This window comes from Acinonyx jubatus, chromosome A2 (genome assembly GCF_027475565.1).
Source record: "Acinonyx jubatus isolate Ajub_Pintada_27869175 chromosome A2, VMU_Ajub_asm_v1.0, whole genome shotgun sequence".
Lineage (NCBI taxonomy): Eukaryota > Metazoa > Chordata > Mammalia > Carnivora > Felidae > Acinonyx > Acinonyx jubatus.
Window position 1 is genome coordinate 31932541 of NC_069383.1, and position 21970 is coordinate 31954510.

Sequence of the window (21970 nt, forward strand, 5' to 3'; positions counted from 1 at the left end):
AGAAGAAACCATGCTTTGATCTACAACTGCCAAATAGTTTGTTCAGACTTAATATTATTTTAAACATCATTTGCTATGTGCTTCCAAAAAGTAGTCAAGATTCTTAAATTCAGTGTGTTCTTTCCTAGTGAAACTCAGTATCCAGATCAAATGATGCATCACTACCAAATTGGGTCCATGAAAGAAAAAACTTTTTCCTATGTATGTATATAAAACTTTTTCCATGTATGTAAGCTAAAAAAAAAAAAAAGTACTGAGTATGTACAAATTTATTGTAAGATGGATACAATATATCCTAGGCTATGTACATGCAGAACTGTTCTAAGAACACTACTTCTCTGAAGATACAGAAGATGATCACATTAAAGTTATTATGATTTTTTTTAATATAATCACCTTAAATTCAGGAACATCTGAAAAGTGAGAGAGTAAGACTTTCACTTCCAGCTATGAAGGAAATGACTCATATCAGACTAAGCATCTGCTCAAGAATAAATGTAAAAGTCAAATAAAATAGAAAGATGGACATAAAATTTATACCCAAAATAAGGTTTTTAAGACATTAAGGAACAATCCAAGAAGCCACAATTTGAAGGGACAAGACACAAGAGAGAAGTGGTGAGAAATACTCTGAAGATTTGGCATGTGAAGCACAGATTTAATTTTCACTTCTTTATATCAGATGCTGTTTTTACAGCAGAAAGTAGCATAGAGATATACTTAACACAGTTATAAAGAAGGTTTAAAAAATGCCTGTCTTTTAAAATAAGGCCTTGTGGAAAATAACATTTTTTTATAGAATGCCTTACAAGAATTTTAAAGAATAAATTATTTTATTTTATTTTATTTTATTTTATTTTATTTTATTTTATTGTGGAGAGAACATTTAACATGAAATCTACCCATTAGATCAAATTAATTTTTATAATTAGAAAGTTCCTTGTCTTAAATCCAGGGAAAATCCTATTTGGGTAAATCTTAAAGTTTTACTTCTTGGGGAATCCTATATCCTGTATCTAAGACAAACCAATACAAATATTTGACATTTTGAACTTTCCTACAATTGTATCAATTTTATGAGACTGAAAAATTGAGATGCCATCTCTCTAGTATTTTTCCTTAAGCTAAGCTACACTGATTTATTTCAATTTCTGTTCTCATATATAATAGAACAGTATATTTATACATGCACATACTCACATAGAAAATATATGAACTACATTTGTATGCATTTCCCTTTAAAGAGTTCCCCCTTTAAAAGATCATCCCCCAAGATTTATATGTGCAAAGAAGAAATAAATTGTTGTAATACAGAAAACTACCAATGCACTTTTCCAAAGCTAAATGACTTCTCACAGAAATAAGAGAAACTACAATATATAAAAGAACAATACAAAGTTCTAAAGATACATTGTACATATTAAAATAGATCTAAAAAGGAAGTTTACTGTTAGCTATGTGTCAGTTTCTTCTGGAGTTAAGAATAAAGGTCAAATTCTGAAGCTCATAGAATCCATTAAATATAGACAATAAAATAACTGATAAAGATGATAATATACATCATAAATTTGCAGAGTATAGTTGCGGTGATAGTAACTGTCATAAGTATTTTTTACCTTTTGACCCCCTTCATCCATTTGTCCCCTGCCTCCACCACCTGCTTCTGTTTCCTCTCAGTTTTTGTTGGTGGTGGTAGCGTTGTTGTTGTGCTTTGGGGTTTTTGTTTGTTTTTAGGGTCCATATATAAGAGAGATCATACAGTATTCATCTTTCTCTGACTTATTTCACTTAGCGTAACGCCCTCGAAGTCTACCCACATTTTCACAAATGGCAAGATTTCATTCTTTTCAATAGCTGAATAGGATTCCACTCTGTGCGTGTGCGTGTGTGTGTGTGTGTGTGACAATTTATTCATCCATTCATCCACTGATGGACAGTTAGGGTTGTTTCCATAGCTCAGCTATTGTAAACAGTACAGAAGTGAACACAGGGGTACATGTATCTTTTTGACTCAACGTTTTTATTTTCTTTGGATAAATACCCAGAAGCGCAATTGTTGGATCATATGGTAGTTTAACTTCCAATTTTTTGAGGAGCCTCTATACTATTTTCCACAGTAGCTGTTATAGCCCTCCCTAGCCTCTCATCAGTTTGTGGGCTTCTCAATCAGACAAAACAGGAAGTCAGTGTGCCTTCCTTGTGTAATGAAGACAGAACATTACTGAACTGACACCATAAAACAAAGATAAGCAGAGACTCTTGGGAGCTACTGCAGAGTCTCAAATCAGGATTTGACTTTTCTCATTGAAGGACATAGGGCACAAGACTGTCACAGGACTATGGAGCTTGCACACTGTACAAAAGCATCCTGCTCAGGGACTACTAAACCTCAGCTTGGTTCCATCTGACAAGCAGTAGAACCTACTGCAGAACTGGGATCAAAAAGACCAAGCACCACCCTGTGAGGTCTTACTTACTCACAGAGGCTATCCTTCTGAGTCACTAGCCTAGATGCTTGTTGGAGGTGGGCTTGGTGAGATGGCTACTCACTGTAACAAAGAAAGCATGGTGAAGAAGGCAGAGAATTAAAATACCCCTCCCCCACCCCCACACATGCATTCCTCTGTCTCAAAATAAATAAATAAACTTAATTTTTTCTTATTAAAGTGGCACACCATTGACCCACCACTGTGGCTGTTGCTAATAAAGTTGGAAATTATTCCTGTTAAAAATTAAGAACAGTGACTTCTGGGTATCTACCCCAAAGAATTCAAAGTGGAAACTCGGATATTTGTACCTCCAGTGTTCATAATAGCATTAATCACAATGGATAAAAGGTAGATATACCCAAGTGTCCTTCAAGGGGTGACATGATAAAATTTAGTAGACACTACATACAATGGAACATTATTCAGCCCAAGAGGAACAAAATTCTGACACATGCTATAACATGGATGAATCCTGAAGACATTATGTGAAGTTAAATAAGCCAGCCACAAAAACACAAATATGATTTCATGTACATAAGGTACCTAGAAGAGTCAAATTCACAGAGACAGAAAGTAGAATGGTGGCTGCCAGGGGATGGAGGGAAGCAGAATGGAGGGGTTAGCGTTTAATGGGCATAGTTTCAGTTGGAGAAAATGAAAAAGTTCTGGAGATGGACAGCAGTGATGATTGCACAACAATGTGAACATATGTAATGCCACAGAACTGTCCACTTAAAAATAGTTAAAGTGTGGGGTGCCTGGGTATCAGTCAGTTAAGCGTCTGACTTCAGTTCAGGTCATGATCTCACAGCTCAGCTCATGAGTTTGAGCCCCGCATCAGGCTCTGTGCTGACAGCTCAGAGCCTGGAGCCTGCTTCAGATTCTGTGTCTCCTCTCCGTGCTCCTCCCCCTCTCAAACTCTGTCTCTCTTTCTCAAAAATAAACAAACATTAAAAAAATGTGTTAAGTTTTATGTTATCTATATTTTACCACAATAAAAAAATAAAGAGAGTATGCTTTCTGCATTATGTCAAAAGATTTAAGGAGGGAGTCCCTGTTGCTTGAGATTCAAGTTACTCTGGTGGTTGGTGATAAAGCATGAGTTGGCCCAAGTGAAAATGTGCAGCCCAGGTTATAACAATCTTGTAGATAGGCACAGCTGCTGTGAGCAGCCTTCTTTCTCTGGCTCCAGTATCTCAATCACCACTGCAGCACAGTCTTGGCAAGGATCCCCCATGCTTCTAAAAATTATGGCTCTGTCAATTCACTATTTTGTACTCAGTAGTGTAGCTAAGTCAGGACGAGGCCAATATCGGTCATGCAACTCTATGTAAAAATTACATTCCCCTAAAAACTAAGCCCCATGGCCAGATATGGGCTCATTTCACCAGATTCCATTTTTCTTCTTTGTTGTTGTTGTTGGGGGGGGGAGGTCAAGTATGTGTGCCATAATATAGTCTAAACCCAAGGATAAATGGGGTCAAGACTTTTTTCTCATAGTGTCATGATCTCTATGCACATTAGGAGATGCAAATAGATACTAAGATCGGAGGATTATCAAATTCCACTATAAATCTTGACACCAGAGGCCTCTGACTCCCAGCTTACTGAATTTTAATATAAAGGAATTCTCCAAGTATTTTTAATTGGAATGCTATATAATTGAAGCTGTAGTCAGTGACCAAAGTAGAGAAATTGAGGTACACATTATTTGCTATTTTTACAAGATTGTAAGATTACAAAGCTATTTTAACAAGATTTATTTTTGTCCATTTATTCTGGCTTAACACATTCTACCTGTTCTTTGTTCCTCCTATCCATTCACCCACTAGTCAAGGAGGTAGCTCCATCTTCCCCTATAATAAGCATTACAGTATCTCCGATTTGTCAGGGTAAGAATTAATATCTATTCTACTAAGATTAGTAGAGAATATAGACAACAATTAACTTGATCTTCTAGATATTCTCTATTCTAGGTTGTCTACTAACATCAATAAAATTATATCAATTCTTGCACTGAACCATTTCAGATGCACACTTAACACTACTGCTGATGGGTTTGCTATACAACTGCATTTCTCAATACGTAGCAAAGCTAGAGATTTATTAGACAGTTCCAGTACTGATAGGATATGCTGAGTTCAGCAGTGCGGCTAAACAAAAAGTAACATAATTTGAGGACAGCAGTTTTTCTATACAAAATATCTACACATATTTTCCTGTCCTATAAATATGCTTCTAAAAATTATTTTCCATACACAAAGAGTAAATGTTTCTGCACTATGCTACTGAAATACATCTGTGAAAAAAATGAAAAGCATGTTTTCATTAATAAAAAGCAGTCCACATGACATTACCCTTTTATGACTTTAACTCCTGTGTGTGTGTGTAACTGAACATAGATAGTTTACTTACAAGCAGCAGATCCTATTTCACAATAGAACACAAAGAGTACGCCCACTCTAAATTCAGGTTTACTTTGATTTGGCCAGTTGGTTATTCACACAGCAGCTATATCAATGACCACATCTAAGAAAGAACCACATTAGTGGAAATCCACATGTAGGTGAAATGACAAATACAAATTCTTTCTCAACCATATCCTCTTTGGTGCTAGAGTTAGTGCTGGAAGCTATGGCAGACCAAGAGAATTTTATTCCTCTGGTGTATAACTCATACTTTAAAGTAACATAGTGGAGCTTACATATTTTTTAAATCTAAATATTATTAAAAATTTGGAAATTTATTTGATAGGTAATATAGAAATAAAAGCAAAAGTAACTGTCTAAGTACCATGATTTCATAAGCCACATATAGTTTACCCCACATTTCCTACATAAATCAAATTCAGAGTAAATGCTTAAGAGGCTGTTTAAATGAGTGATTACTCTACCTTCCCTACATACAGATCCTAAAATCTAATTGCCTATAAGTCCTGGGCAAACCATTTCTCTCAATTACCTAGAACTAGCATCTACAAATCTATCCTAAAGATATTAGTCACCCTAAGTGAAAAGATCCAGAAACAACCCAATATCTTCCTGTCTTTCATTTACAATACATTGTATTTTTGCAAACAACATAACCTCTGATTAAAGAAATTTACATATGGTAAGTTCTTCAGCAGTATAAAAATAAAAACCAAGTGAAATATGTGCTCTGATATATATTTTACATTTAAATAAAAACTATTTTATAACCTAGATCCAAAATTTATCTAAGAACTTATTTTTTACAAATGGAAAGTCTAATTCATTATTTTGGTAAATCTATTTTAGATTTAGATTGTGCTAAAACATGAAGGGACACAAATATCTATGTGTGTATATACATACATGTATATATGCAAACATTTACACATGTATATGTCTCTATCATTCAAATTAACATAAACAGAGATACAATAAATTTCCATGAAACTCTTAAATATCTGAGTATATGACTGGGATATGACAATGTGTGGCTATGAAACTATACTGTCTACATTTTAGGTTTGCAAATTGTGTGTTTACTTCCTTGCTTCAGCAATGACACTTCTGCCCACACTCCCCCAGGTTGCAAAGCCATTCTTACAAAACCCATTTCTTCTGAAAGATACCTTCACCTTCACTAGTGATAAAGCTCTCTTCCTGATAGTTTCCTACTCATCTGAGCATTTGCCTGTCCAAATGTCCAGCTTGTTATTGATTTTCTGGTCAAACAGAATGAAACTGTGACTATGTAGACTCTTCTATGCTAAGCACAGACTTCCTTATGATTTGCATTTCATAAAGTGGGAAAGAGAAAAAGTTTTCTCAACCAAGAAAAGGAAAAGCATTTTTTTTCTTTTGTATTTTTGCTTTTCCTTGTTTGTTTTTGCTCCCTATGCCTGGCAACTGCAAACTAGGTATTACTGGTAATTCATATAATTATTTTTTTAACAATTGCTTAAATGTATTAAGTTTCTCCAATAAGCAAATCACACTTTTGTTCAGGTCTGAACAAAGGAGCAGCTGCTCAAGGCTCATTTGCCAGTGTTTTTGGCTTGCTCAAAGACTTGACTTTAGATTTAGGAGCTCCTGGATGCGTTTTCATCCTGCCTTGAGGAGAGGAAAACAAACACATCCTTTGTACTGCTTTTGACCAAGATAGCCATTATTAATATTCTCCTAAACGTCACTAAATTTTAGAATGGTTTCTTTCCGACTATAGGCCCTGATTTTCATTCTCTTAGAGCATTTACTTCAGAAAACTTTTAATTATCAATTCTTCCCTTGCCTCTTTGTGATGTAAATATTCTCTCTCAATTACTTGCCAGTTTTACAATCCAGGAATGTCTTTCTCAAGGACCTGGGAGCCATGCCTTTGAAATACAACCATCATGGAAGAAAAGGCTTCTTTCTCCCAGTATTGGTATGAGGGTAGGAACCTTACTTCAATAAGCTTCAATCAGCAACCACATAGGGCCTAATCACGTTGACCAAACTCTCCACTAGTTTCCTCCTGTGATTCTCTAGCTCATCCTAGTGCTTAAAATCTCTCCCGATTTTTGTTTTAGCAGAATTAAATTCAACCTCTCCCCTTTACTGCAACAGTCTTAAATAAAGTCATCCTTGCCTGTTTAACTCCATCGGGCACAAATCTTCTTTGAAATGAACAATTGGCTTCTTTTTTTAAAAAAATATTTTATTTTCAAAGGAATGATGGAATATGGATAGAGCACCTATTATATATAGTTCTCATATATATTATTAATCCAAATAAATTACAAGAGATCATGTGATAGATAAAATAAATAAAGTTCACATTTACAGATGGTCATTCAGAGCTAGAAGATGGCATTACCGGAATGCAAACACAGTCACTGAAGGTAAAACCTGGATTCGCTTTTATACATTTGAGCACAGTTGTTTTTTTTTACCTGAAGGAACGTGGAAGGGTAGGAGCACTGAAGGCTAAAGGCCGGACCTGAATACTCCAAGCAAAACCGGCTGGTAGTTTTATGACTTTCCCATAAGCCTTAGAGAACAGACAGACATCATGAAACAATGGCACTGTAAAATATACACATATCCAGTATGGCCTAGTGGCTCTATGGCAAAAAAGCAATCAAAAATTTCTGGCGATGAATAATTTTAAAGACTTAACACCATACTAACGACGTGCTACATTTTATTCCTTCCTTCCCTCTCAACTGGATTGGAGTTAGCCAACAAAAATAAACACTGAAAACCAAACACGATAGAAAGCAAATGTTCTTATCAGGTGTGGTTGGATATTTCAATTTAATAAAACAAAGGATCCCCAAAGAATAAGTTTAAATCTACGCTTGCAGGTAAGTTTAACAGCAAGAGGACTAGATAGGGCAAAGATCAAAGAATTGAAAGGCTAGAAGTTCTCAACTCAAAATCACAGACTTCTTAATGTTGTTTGGCACTAATCAGAAATAGATTATTCTGATGGCAACTATGATTGTTTCCAACCAGGAATAACTTCGGTTAAATATTTGCCTACTAATACAAATTAAAATCGTTTGTTAAGCAATGTTTACTTAATATAAGGCATATACTAAACAGAAATTCAGAAGTGCCATTTTATTTTTTTAAGCTTATTTATTTTGAGGGGAACAGAGACAGCACAAGTAGCAGAGGGGCACAGAGAAAGAGAAAGAGAATCCTAAGCAGGCTTCACACTGCCAGCACAGAACCCAATGTGGGGCTCAAACACAAAACCATGAAATTATGACCTGAGCCAAAACCACAGATCTGACACTTAACCAACTGAGTCACCCAGGCACCCCAGAAATGTTGTGTTAAATTGAAGGGTGTTTTTATTGTTATTAATAATAATGTTTAAATTTTTTGTATACCCTAACAAGATTACATTCCAGGTATTAAAAAAATAATGCAGGAGTCATCCAGAATAGCAATTCATTTTACAAACAAAGAAACTAAGGCTCAGATACATTATCTAAGCTACAAATCAACTTAATGACAAAACAGCATCTCTAGACTTCTGGCATAGGCAACCTGACTCCCACACTAGTATTTTTTTCATCATCCTATACTGCATCCTATTTGTGTGCTAATGTTAAGTAGGGTTTATAATGTGAGTTCTCTTACAAAGTAATATTATGTATTATTTATAAATTGCATAGTGTATTAGAGTATCCTACAATAATGAATAGTATCTAAAATTAGGACAACTACTAGGAAGCACTATACTTCAGATAAACAGTATAGATTTGAGAGAAAATATACCCATGTATTGTACAAATTATAACATATTCTAAGGAATATACTGTATCATGAAATTTATAGATTGGTTGGATCTTTGAATAAAATGTTATTTGTGTGTATTAGCTTAAAAAAAGTAAAATTCCCAGTTAATTTTTGAAAAGCATGACATTCCTTTATCAATCTCTACTTGAAAACCTCGTGTTCTATATTATATTCTGTATATGTAAACTGAATTTAATCTGAAAAACACATATTTCCAAATACCATGAATCATCAAGTTTGTGAAACACAGATTCCATCTATTGCTCAGAATATTAAATATGCCTTCATTTGTTTAAATTTATTTTGTTGCTAACAACTTGTGTATCTACAGAAAAGTGTGCCCATTCGCCTAACTCTCCAACTCCAGTTTCCATAGAAGTTTTAGGGATAGTTAGGAAAGTTCTGAGAGACTTATGTTACACTGGAAGAAGTAAACCCTCCCTAAATAGAGCTTCAGGGAGAAAAATCAGTGTCCTTTTTTATTAACTTTTGAAATTAGTTCACTGCCCAAATTGGACCTAGGATCCAGCTAAACTAGCATTATTAAAAGTTTGAAAGAGAATGTTTTCATGGAATTCAGTAAAGAATTTTTTAATCGTGCACTGTTAAATTCAATTTTCAATCAAAATTCTGAGATAAAATTTTGTAGAGAGAATAAAAACTGAAAAACTAGGAAATTCTAAAAATACAGATAATTGGTCAATAAATGTGTGCAATGTATCTTAACTAAAACAGAAAAGTGAAATTGAATGAAACAGTAAGGGGAACATATGGATCCACAGAAATGTTTTCATCTGATTCAAACAGAACACCCTATCCCCAAAAATAACCGTCCTTACTTTTAAAGAAAAAATGATTTTTTTTTTTTTAATTTGAGAGAGGGGGGTGGGGGAGGAAGATGGGCAGAAAGAGAGGGAGAGAGAGAATCTTAAGCAGACTTCATGCTCAAAGCAGAGCCCGATACAGGGCTTGATCTTACAAACCTGGGATCATGACATAAGCCAAAATGAAGAGTCGGGTACTCAACCAACTGAGCCACCCAGGCACCCCACAAAAACATGGATTTTTAAAGACTTTCCAAAATTGAAATTTATGTACGCTATAAAATTAGAGGGAGATAGATCACATTACAATCCAATTCAACTACTTCTATCTTTAGGAGAATATAAATTTGGTAGAAATTTTCTCTAGTTTGGAAACACTATCAAAATATTTAAAATGATATTATTCAAGTTAGCAGTTCTACTTATAATATACACAAATATCTGAAAGAAAACAATTGAATGATTATAAAAAGGTATTTGTATACAAAAGCTTATGAAAATGTTACTCTTGTGGTGAAAATTCTGAAATAACCTAAAGGTCTTACTACATAAGACTGTTACAATTATAGCACATCCATTCATACTGTATATTAAAATTTTACACCGTATAAAAATACATCATGACACAGAAACTTGTTTGTAGCAGATCATACAGTGAAAAATCAAGTTTTAAAACACATGTAGAGCTTGGTCCCATATTATACACATAAACACACATATGCCCACAGTCTAAAAGATTACATGCAAATATTTCAACAGATACATGCCAAGGTTATAGGATTAAGGATGATTATTTTTTCATTGCTTCTTTATATTTTTTATTGTGGCAAAACACACATAAAGTTTACTATCTGTTAAACATACAGCTTTAAGTGTACAGTTCAGTTGCATTATATTTATATTGTTGTGTAACCATTACCACTATTCACCTCCATAAATCTTTTCATTTTGCAAAACTAAAACTCTACCCATTTAACAATAAATCCTCATTACTCCATCCCTACTGCCCCGGCAACCTCCACTCTTTTTTCTTTAACTTCCCCTCCAGCTGATTTTTCAAAAAAAGGGGGCAGAAACAATGTAGCAGAGAATAGTGCTACATAAATCACAAGTCATTGAGATATAAAACTGGCCAGCAAGCAGCATTGTGCAGACTTATCCTTCATATTAAAAATGCTAACATTCAGGATAAAAGGAAAAGATGACCTTACCTTGAAATATTGAGATATTTCCTATTAATGGTCATACAATGGTTTCTAACATTTACCGTTGCAATTAAACCTGTGATGAATACTTTTATACATAAATAATTTCTTCTCATTTTCTTAGAAAATACTCTAACATGGAATATCCAGACCAAAGACTAAAGAGATGATTTTAATGGTACAGTTGTTAATACAAATAAGTCTTATTAGCTGAAAAAAGAGCTCGTCTTTGTAAACACTGTACCACATATATTTCATTAGAAATTGGATAGCAAAGATTTTTTAAAACCTAATTTAAAATTGATGCCATGACCAAAGTAGATATTCTTTGCATCCTGTAAATGTCTAGTTTCCGAAATATTTCACATATGCAAAAATATCACTAAATATAAATCATAAATATAAAATTTAAGTCAGATTTATTTTGAAGAATACCATACCCCACAGTTTCTTCTTCTCAATGTCATGTTTAGAATATCAGGCATTTCTATAAAGAACATAGTCTTTTAATTACTCATTACTGATGTTTACAGTTTCATGAAGAAAAGAACGATTGCCCACTTTTATGTATCACTAGACAGTTCCAATGATTTCATTGTAATCTGTTTCCTTATTTTTTTACAGCAAAAGAACATGAAAATACTGCTTATCATTACATGGAAATACACAAAATGCAAGATAAGTAACTGAAATATTTTTCCAGTAAAAATAGCATAGTTTTTAAAAATGTATCCATTATCCATTGATTTAAATATAGTGACTACTTGGGGTGCCTGGGTGGCGCAGTCGGTTGAGCGTCCGACTTCAGCCAGGTCACGATCTCGCGGTCCGTGAGTTCGAGCCCCGCGTCAGGCTCTGGGCTGATGGCTCGGATCCTGGAGCCTGTTTCCGATTCTGTGTCTCCCTTTCTCTCTGCCCCTCCCCCGTTCATGCTCTGTCTCTCTCTGTCCCAAAAATAAATAAACGTTGAAAAAAAAAATGTTTTTATAAATATAGTGACTGCTCTCATTCAGAATTTCTGATTTCATCAGGTCTGAGATTGTAGCATTATTAGTCAACATACTTGATTCACATGGTTAAGTATTCTATGCATTTTCTAACCTGTTACAATTTCTTAAATAGAATATTTTTCCCCTAAAGTGTTCAAAATACTAAATTGAACCAATGGGCCAAAGGAAACTCCTGTTAATCATGCATCATGGAACACATTTAATTTTTAAAAATCCTAACGACTTCAGTACTTTTATTATTTCTTTACAAATAGATTGCAGTTATTTCTGAATAGTTCTAACAGAGTATTTTCTCGAAATACTTCATTAAATCTTTGCTTCAGATACTTCATGTAACAAAAATATTTCTTGCAGATAAACTTTAAGAAATCAAAATATATTTTTGAAATATATTTCAATATTTTTAAGCAAGGTTGTAATCAAAATATTTTAAATAAATATCTAGTGTTTCATTATTTTTCCAAATTATATATATATTACTGTATAAAATATGAAATAAAATCTGAAGATAGTATTCACTTACACACAAAATATAATTTCTTAAAAGCAAAAATATTTTGGCTCAGTTAGTTGAGCATCCTACTCTTGATTTTGGCTCAGGTCATGATTTTGTGGTTCGTGAGTTTAAGCCCCATGTCAGGCTCTGCACTGACAGTGCAAAGTCTGCTTGAGATTCTCTCCCACTCTCTCTGCTTCTCTCTCTCTCAAAAATAAATAATATTTTTTTAAAAAGCAAAAATGTTTTAATTTTGTTATCATACAAATAGTTACAAAATACTCTAGAATTTATTCTTAATACATAACAAAAGTAAAAATTAAGGGCAGGAAGGTAAATTTTATCCACATTCTATTAATACAGAAGACTAAAGAGAAGGGGTAATTAGAGCTGTCCAAATTCACAAACAAAATGAAAAATAAATTATATGGCATCTGTAAAATCATACTACATTCTCCCATTCTATTTGTTTAAAAAAAAAGGAAGTTATAGAAGAAGAAAAGGATAAAAGGATTTAGCATGCTAGATACAGATTAAGAATACAATTTGGAAGGAAAATGACCCAGATACAGATTTTTTAAAGCATTTGTACATTAACAAGACCAAGGATTCTACAAAACACTTTTTCAAAAACAGGACTGCAAACATTATAATGAGATTTAAAAAAAAATGGAGATGGCTAAGGTAAAGAAAGAGCTGGTAACTGAAAATAATACCATCACAGAGAATAAATCAGATATATTAGAAGATACAAGTATTTTCTGAACATCAAATTAATGGAAAACTAAAAATAATCACTGTGAATGTGGAGAAAAAGTGAAAATAGTAATGAAATTAGAGAGATGAGAAATATAGAGGTCAGAGAAACATGATTACTAGAGTCATTTAGTGTCCCCGAAGAAAATCTAATAAATGAAATTTTATAACGCTGAAAAATCATAGTACACAATTGCATGTAATTTAAGGAAAAATTTGAATCTGCAGATTAGAAGGGCCCTATTCTGTACAGAATTGTTAACATAAAGCATCATCAAGGTATTTCTTGGCTAAGTTATTCAATCTTTATATTAAGGAAAATATTTCAAGGAACTGGAAGAAAAGCAAATCATCTAGAACAAAGGAGGTGATTGGACTCCCCCAGACTTCTCAGAAAAATTCAATGGCAGACTACAACAGAAAAAAGTCAACACTCTAAGGGAAAGAGAGCATTAAACAAGAATATTATAATGAGTCAAGTTATTGCTCAAACCTAAAAACAAAAGGCAATTAGGTCCTTCCTATAAAAAATTATCGGATCATGAATATCAACAAAACAGAGATAAATAGGTTGCAAAATGAATCTTCATGTTAGAAACTATGAAAAAATAAAAATGATGTTGGCAACAAAACCTATGATATGGAGAGGTGGGTAAAAGCTGATACGTGTTCATTACCTCTTAATGATCTTCATGATGTTTTAATTTAGCAGAATAGTTTTGGAATTGATAAATATTGTGGGAAAAGGAAATTATCTTAACTCTAGCAATCTCTGTAATTTCCCTTTATTTTCTCTAAATTAATTAAAATATTTTTTCTTAATTTTAAAATACCATTTACGGTATAATTTCATTCTAAAAGAGTTATTTCTACCTATTTACTCATCCTTTTCTTTAGCTACCCATCCATCCGTTATTAGATTTGCGTGTATGCCTAAAAATGTTTACCAATCATTAATGTTGGTTACTCACAGATGGATGATATTTTTTGTACCTTATTTTTTAATTGCATGCTTCCATATTACTTGTATGATTTAAAATACATCTTAATAATACTTTCAAAACAAAAAATGATCCTTTATAACTATAACTAATAGAACCAGGAACTATTAAAATAATAAAACGCACTGATATGTGTGATCCTATTTGTGTTCACATAAAATAAAAATGGGCATGGTAAATGACTGGAAAAATACTCAAGAAATCAATCCACCTTAGAGAAAGGCACAAGAAAAAAAGAAAATAGAAAAAAATAATAATGGACTATTTTTTACAGCAGTTTTAGGTTCAAAAGACTATCTTGTGCTCCACTGAATTGCCTTTACTCCTTTGTCAAATCAGTTGACTGTATTTGTGTGAATCTATTTCAGGCCTCTCTATTCTGTTTCATAGAAGAGGAAGGCTTTTCAGTTTCCACTTTGTATACTTTTATATGTTACTTTTCTAAACACAATAATCACCTTTCACCAGAAGGAGGTTCACTAAATTTTTTAAAGTATTTATCCTTGAGTGATAGAATTACAGATATTTTTTCTGTGTTTGCCTGAATATTTTTCCATGCATTATGTATATATTATTTGGTCATCAAAATAATAACTAAAAACCTCATAATTATTATCTTTTAAGGAAATAAAAGAGACTTTTTAAAAAAAGAAGAAAAATGAAAGATCTTTAAAGAAGAATAAGAAATCTAAATTATCATCACTTATATAAAAGCCCTAGCAGTGTTATAAAGGTGTCCATGTGATGGAAAATCATTTAGAGTATGAAGAGTCAGAGCAAAAGCAAGATGAAGGTGGAGTCTATGGAAGTGTGGCAGCTGAGCATTCTCTATTAGAGCTCAAACAGCATGAAAGGTCCATACCACAGAGAGATGAAGAGAATGACCACATAAGAGGACGGTATCCCAACCTGAATGTCAGAGCCCAAGTTGGGTAAGAAATGCATTGACTGATATGGGTGAAAATGCCCAAATCTGGTGATAGGTCTTCCTCATGTGGACTGGTGGGTAATCCTAAACAGAAGTCAATGAGGCAGGAGGGTGGCCATATAGAGAGTAACCAGGCATGGGGTATCAGGCAATGTGGTAAGGTGGGCAATCACTTGGAGGCATACAGTGAGATGCAGACTGCAGAAACAATACCTGAGTTCCACTAGCAAGGAGAAGACAACTCTACATAATAAAGGAAACCGGTGAGAAGGTACAAAACTGAGCTGCTGTGGGATAGTGAAGAGGAGGGATGTGGAAGCTGGGAAGGGGGAAAGAAGCAACATTTCCAGAAACTGTGAATGAAATGCCATGTGCTATGTGATATGCTCCCCTCCCTCACTCTCTCCACTATTCAGAAATTATTATTCAATAAACAATCTAAAACTTTCAGTGGTTTAGAAAAGCAAAGATTCATTTCTTCCTCCCGAATCTACAGATGTTGAGTGTGGCTGGGTTGAACCTGGCTGGGTTCTTAATGTCAGCTAGGCTTACATTCACATATGCAACAGGTGTGTGTCATTCTGAGATGCAGGCTTAAGAGCACATGCTACCTGAGTATGTTCTTTTCATGGTAAATGGCAGGAGTTCAAGAAGACAACTGGTTTCTGCCACGTATCTGGCCAACCCAAGTCAGTGAGATATGAAGTAAACTCTACCCAATTGGGAAGAAGCAGGAAGAAGTGGATATTTGCTAAATAAATCCCACCACACATCCTTCAGTAAAGCTGGGAATGTAATGCTTATTTGGTGAATCAAAAGAGTATGCTGAGTTTTGCAATAATCTCTGTGTAAAACTGAAAGTACAAGGCTAAGTCAATGAGAACAACAAAAACCTGGATTATGTTTTCATTTCTTCCATATAAAAAGAAAATGAACTCACATTTTGTTAATCAACATCTGTTTATTAGATTCCATTCTATGTAATTTAATTTGTCTCTTTTTTTTCCCCACAACAGTCAAAAGGTAAATACAACTATCCTAATTTTTAGCTAGGAATATAAACTTAGAAAGGTTACAATTCTTTCTCACATTCCTATAATTCATGTGTTTAGGGTTTTTTACCATATATATATATTTTTTAAGTCACTTTTTAGAATGTTAGTTTATCTTGCCACACAAAATTATTTAATGATCACACACAGCGCTCTTACATTAGGGAGAAAAATACTGCATTTTATCTCAAGATATTTCATGGAAAATTAATGATGCTGGTCTCAAAAAAACATCAATATGTCTTGTCTCAAAACATGTGAAGGGCTTGGATTAATGTTTTTTTGTTTTGTTTTGTTTTTGTTTTTTTTTGCAATCTCAGGAGGAGCCGCGTGGAGTCAGAGGAAGCCACCCTGGTTAGCACCTCCCTGCAAATACTACCCCTACATGTCCTTGTTCGCAGACTCGCCTACAGGCAGATCAATCCCATCTTTTCAGGGTGTTTTAGAAAGAAAACAGAGGTGTAGGCCCTGAACACGTTTCAAAACTTCAGCTGACTATGAACGGGAGGCAGAGCTCTGCCCCACAATCGTACCAGGTAGAAAAGAGCTTCCGCGGTTAACTAGGTGCTTGGAGGCGACGCGGCCGGCCTAGCAGCTGCCGCAGGGGAACAGGCCCAGCGTCTTCTTGAGCTCATTGTAGCTCCAGTGCAGCTGCTCCACCTTGGCCTAGTGCTGCGCAAGCGCCCGGCTCAGTTCCTGCAGGAGATGCTCGTTGGTGCCGACCACGGAGCTTGTGGTAGTGCTATATATATTTTTAAAGTTTACATAAAGTTTATGTATTTGTTTTGAGAGACAGTGTGTGCAAGCGAACAGGAGAGAAGTAGAGAGGGAGACAGAGAATCCCAAGCAGGCTCCACACTGTCAGCACAGAGCTCGATGCAGGGCGTGAACTCACAAACTGTGAGACCATGACCTGAGCCAAAATTAAGAGTCAGACGCTTTACGACTGAGCCACCCAGGCACCCCTGGTTAAGGTTTTAATTCAGGAAGAATGTATCATTGAGGGGATTAGGACTAAGTCTCCTAACTTTGTTTCCTTAAATTCTGTGTCTATTTAGATCCATTAATCACAGGGCTGCAGAGCCAAAGAAAGTTATTTACATCCTCCCTACAATCGAGCATTCACAGGGTCATGAAAATCATACTACAAACCTTCCACCCACAAACTCCAATATCTGTGTTTCACCTGCTGTTCCCACCTAAGAACATCCAATTACTATAGTAATAAAGACTCTGGCATAGGCTTTTCTCACATTCCTGTCTGCCTGCTGACCAGCACGGATGCTCTCCCAAGAGGCACTGCATGATATGACTTGCCCCCTTCTCAGGGGAAACGTAAGTAATAAAAATATTTCAATGGCATTAGCTTCTCCATGTCAGCATGCGTTCACCCCTATAAATCAAAACCCCTGGCATAAAATCCCTTAATGTTAAGAGGCATTAAGACCCCATACTTCTTTTTGTGCTCACCTACTGGGATGCCTAAGAGGTCCCTATGGTTTGCATTCTCTCATAGTGCAATGAATAATAAACCCAACTTGCTCAACTACAGGTGTGTCCCTGGTGGTCTTCACCTGGAGGGCACTGACAGTGCCAAAAGACAAAGCATCAAGGTTTGAAGGGATAACTGGTTCATCAAGGTCCCACAATTAGTTCATCACCGAGAGTGATTTGAATCTAGCCTTCCCCACATCAACATACATATCATGACATCTTGTGCAGTAGGATGGACATCTACCAGATTTTTTAAAAATATAACTTTCTTATTGAAAAGCAGACCTAATGTTTTAACTCTTCAAGCAAAAATTTACTTGCCCTGTGGCCATCAACCCCTGCAGCAATCTTTCTCTGTAGCTCCTCTCAGCCATCTCCTCTTCATGGCCACACACTGCAATTTGTCATTAACAATAACTGCACTCTCTATAATCTCATTTCAACACCACCTCTCACATGTCCAGCTCACACTGTCTAGTCACAAACACCAAAAATCCTTCCAAACAACCCCCATCTGTCTTTCATAAATCTTACCACTTGTTTCACTGACCTTTACCCATATACCACCATACCATCACCTCCCTACTTACTTGATTAAAGTCTTTGGTCATTTCTTAATATTTTCTTACTTGCCCCTTTTCTTACTTGCTGGCTAAACCAGTCTTATTTAAAACTATTTACTTGAGGGGCTCCTGGGTGGCTCAGTCAGTTGAGCATCCAACCTCACTTTGGTCATGATCTCACGGTTCATGGATTCCAGCCCCACGTTGGGCTCTGCAATGGCAGAACAGAGCCTGGAGCCTGCTTCAGATTCTGTATCTCCCTCTCTGTCTCTCTACCCTTCCCCTACTTGTGCTCCCTCTCTCAAAACTAAGTAAATAAACTTAAAAAAAATAAAACTATTCATTTGAGACACTGATCTGATTGAAGAAAAAGACAAAGCTATGCTGTCCTCACTTTCCTTCATGGAAGAGCACCTCAAGTGGGCCCTTAATACTGAACAGCAATGATAAGCTATTTCCTTGGTGTCCTTCTCTTTAACCATTTCATATTTTTTTTTCTCAAACCTCTTCAAATTTGCTCTCAGCTGGTGTCCTTGTTTTCTGATTCATTGAGAAAAAAGACAGTAAAATTCCACAGGCTCCCAGGACATCTATCCACCTGTTTGCAACTTGCCAAAAATATTTTATTTTCTTTCCAGTTACTGTAGGTGAAATTTCCACCTTTTTAGCAAAAGCTTAGCCTCTCCTCCTGTACACTAGAGCCCACCCTCTCAAGCTAATTCACAGCATGGATCCAGCAATTCCCCACCACCACCTCTCAAGTAACTCATGGATCATCAATATTTTTTTCTACTATATAATGAAAATCAAAATAAATGCATACTGATGTTTTCTCATAAAAACAGCATTATGACCATACCCCCTCCAGCTATTACTACCTTACTTTTTTCATTTTCCTTACAGTAAAATTTTTGAATTACTGCCAATAATAACTGCCTCCAATTTCTCCCCATTCTCAATGCAATTCCCCTTATCCTTTAGCACTTGACTGATATCATTCTTACTGTTCTCCACCAAGATCTCCATTTTGTGAAATCCAATAGTCATTTCTCAATCTTAGTATTAATATAGCAACATTTGTAACACGTGATTATTGCCACATTCCTTGAAACACTTTTCTTCATTTGGGTTCCAAGACACTGCAATTGTCCTACTGATCTGGCTACACCTTTTCAGTCAACTTTTCTAGATGCACATCATTTCCAATGTTGAAGTGTTCCAGATCACTCCATTTATACCTTCACTTTTCTTTTTAAAAACTGGAATTGTCTTTGAACCCTAACATAGTCCACATCCAAAGTAAGAGCAAATCTTGTCAGTGCCAATTAAAAAAAAAAAACAAACCTAGAATTCTGTACCTGGAATCTTTTTTTTTAAAATCTATGCTCATTTCTGGATGATTTCATTCAAACTCATGAAATTCGAATTTTACCTATGTATTAATGATTTCCACACTGAGAGTTTCAGTCTGGTCCCCTCTTCTGACCTCTAAGCTAGATCAGGTCTCTAGCTGCCTAACTGATACTTGCACTTGGTTGTCTATATGCAACTCACCTTTAGCATATCCAAACTGACCTCCTGACTCTGAAACACAGACCTGCTCTCTACACTGCCTTCTTGATTTTAGAACAGGTTAGCCCATTCCTATACCCAGTTCAAAACTCTTCTGTCCTTTCTTTCTCAAAGGCCTATAATAAATTAGTAAATGTTCATTTTACTACTTCCAAATGCATCCAAAATTTGACCACTGCTATGAGCTTATTCTAGGCCACCATTATCTCCAATCTACATTTCTATTATAATATTTTACATTATATTTTGACTAGACTTCTTGATTCTTCCCGTCACCTTAACCCTAAATATATAAAAGGGTAATTTCTTCCCAAAGTTTATAAGCTGCCTCCCTTCTATTTATTGTAATCTCTCTTTCAGCCTTCTATTATCTTATTTCAATTTATTTATTTGCTTGTCTAAATTACAACTATGTCCTTTTCAACTGTCTCCATGGCTCCAATGTAATTATTGTCTAATCCATTCCACCACATTACTTCCAGCATAACCTTTGTAAAACAACAGTCATTGTATTGCTTGAAGCTGTTCAATGAATTTCTACTTCCTACATATTAGATGCTTAGCTACTCAGTGACCCAAGGAGAGACCCTCCAGTACTGGCCACAGTGAAATATCAGACTTGTATCAGACCAAAAATCTTCTGCCAAAAACAACTATAAAAGGTGAACAGTATAACTGAGTGCCTATCTTCAGACACTGGAGCACAATCAACTCAGGTAAGACTCAAGGTGCTAATATCAAAGGAAGGCAATTTCAGAAGAGTCCTACATTCAACCCAGCAGAAAAGGAAAGTGCAATTTAAGCATAAAACAGCAGCCTCACTTGCAGAGGAGAAAGAAGTTGAACTTTAGGTCCAACTAAAGGTGTCAGAATTTGAAGAGCAATATGTTGGTGATGAGAAAGTCACAGAAACGTGAGCTCTAAAATTCTACATTTAATTTTTCTTTGACGTTTCAGCTGACTCCTAAACTCACATATACAGGATGTATCGTAAAAACAATACAGATCAGTGTGATGTGGCAAAGCACATGAGTGGAAGGATAAACAGATGAGCAGTGATTTCGCACATGCTATTCCTTCCACTTGAAATATACTTCAACAACATGGTGCTTAGAGGCAATAGGCTGTTGTTCAAACCCCCACCAAAATGGTTAACTGCAACTCTCATTAGAGCCCTTAGAAGAGCCAGGCTTAGGAATAAGAGCAACACCTTAAGAATAGATGCTGAAAAAGGTCAGCCCCTTACAAAGCCAAATACCAAAATGCAACAATAACGAAGTGAATTGTTGGTTATCCCTCTGTCTTCCAATAGAAAAAGTATACTGGGAAGAACATTGCTGGGAACTTCACCCAGAACGTCTATAATTCTGTATACACAACTTGTGGATCTCAATAAAACTTTTGACTACATGACAAAGAGGAAGGGAGAGAGGGGGGAAGGGAAGAGAAAGAACTAAGCACCACCCCACACACAAACAGAAACAGATTCGTGTTACTGAACAGATGTTAGTGTAGGTAGGGGAGGACGGCTACCACGGCAGTCAGTGCCTTTTTAGTTCTCTTCTTTGGCTGGTCGGCATACTACACTGCCGCCTCACAGTTTTCCCTTTGGGAACACCTGTCGCCACACTTCGTGAAACCAAGTAAGGGCCCCGAATCCTATTCCCCTCCCCCCTAATTTCCAGAAATTAAACCGGCTAGAGATGTAGGAGGAGAGTAAGCTCCAGGACTGAGGCTTCTGCCATTTACCGGGTAAGAAGCGTATCAAAACAACAAAAACGAAAGCATGGGGGTACCTGGAGAAGTCTACTGCAGAACGAGGCTTCTAGGTCCTGGGTCTCCATGTTGACGCAGGTCCTTTCTTGGAAAAGGCACCCTTCCCACAGGCCACCGTGCTTTCCGGCACTCCGCTAATTGCTCGTGGACGGAGAAAGACACACAGCTGCGCACTGGAGAATTCTGAAGTTGTGGGTGGGGCGGCGTGCGTGAAGGGCCCGGAGCACCTGGGTTCCTACAGCGCACGAGCTACAGCGCGCACGCCCGTGTGCACATGCAGTGTGCACGTGCAGTGGAGTTTAACCCTGCTGCCGGGCTACAGTTCTCTCTGCGTTGGAAAGTGAGAGGCTGAGGAGCTTGAGGCACGAGTCCTGCTCCCGTGACCTAGTGCTGGAGTGCCAGAGAGAGCAAGGAAAAGAAGGGAGAGAGGTCGGGTCCTGTGGATTCATCCAAGAGGTGCTCAGCCGGCTCCCCAGGGCGATGAAAACGCTTTTGTTCTTCTGCGGAAGGAAAGGTGGGTGGTGCTGTGGCTCGTCCTCAGGTC

The 21970-nt window shown here is 36.1% G+C and overlaps 1 long non-coding RNA gene across 1 annotated transcript in view; it reads right to left on the bottom strand.

The window, feature by feature from the left end:
• The window catches only part of LOC128314731 (uncharacterized), a 307891-nt gene extending 286176 nt beyond the window's left edge, over positions 1-21715 (bottom strand). The window contains exon 1 of the long non-coding RNA XR_008296691.1: positions 21447-21715. This is a non-coding gene — a long non-coding RNA (uncharacterized LOC128314731). The remainder of the gene's footprint in view (positions 1-21446) is intronic.
• Between the last annotated feature and the right edge of the window lie 255 nt (positions 21716-21970).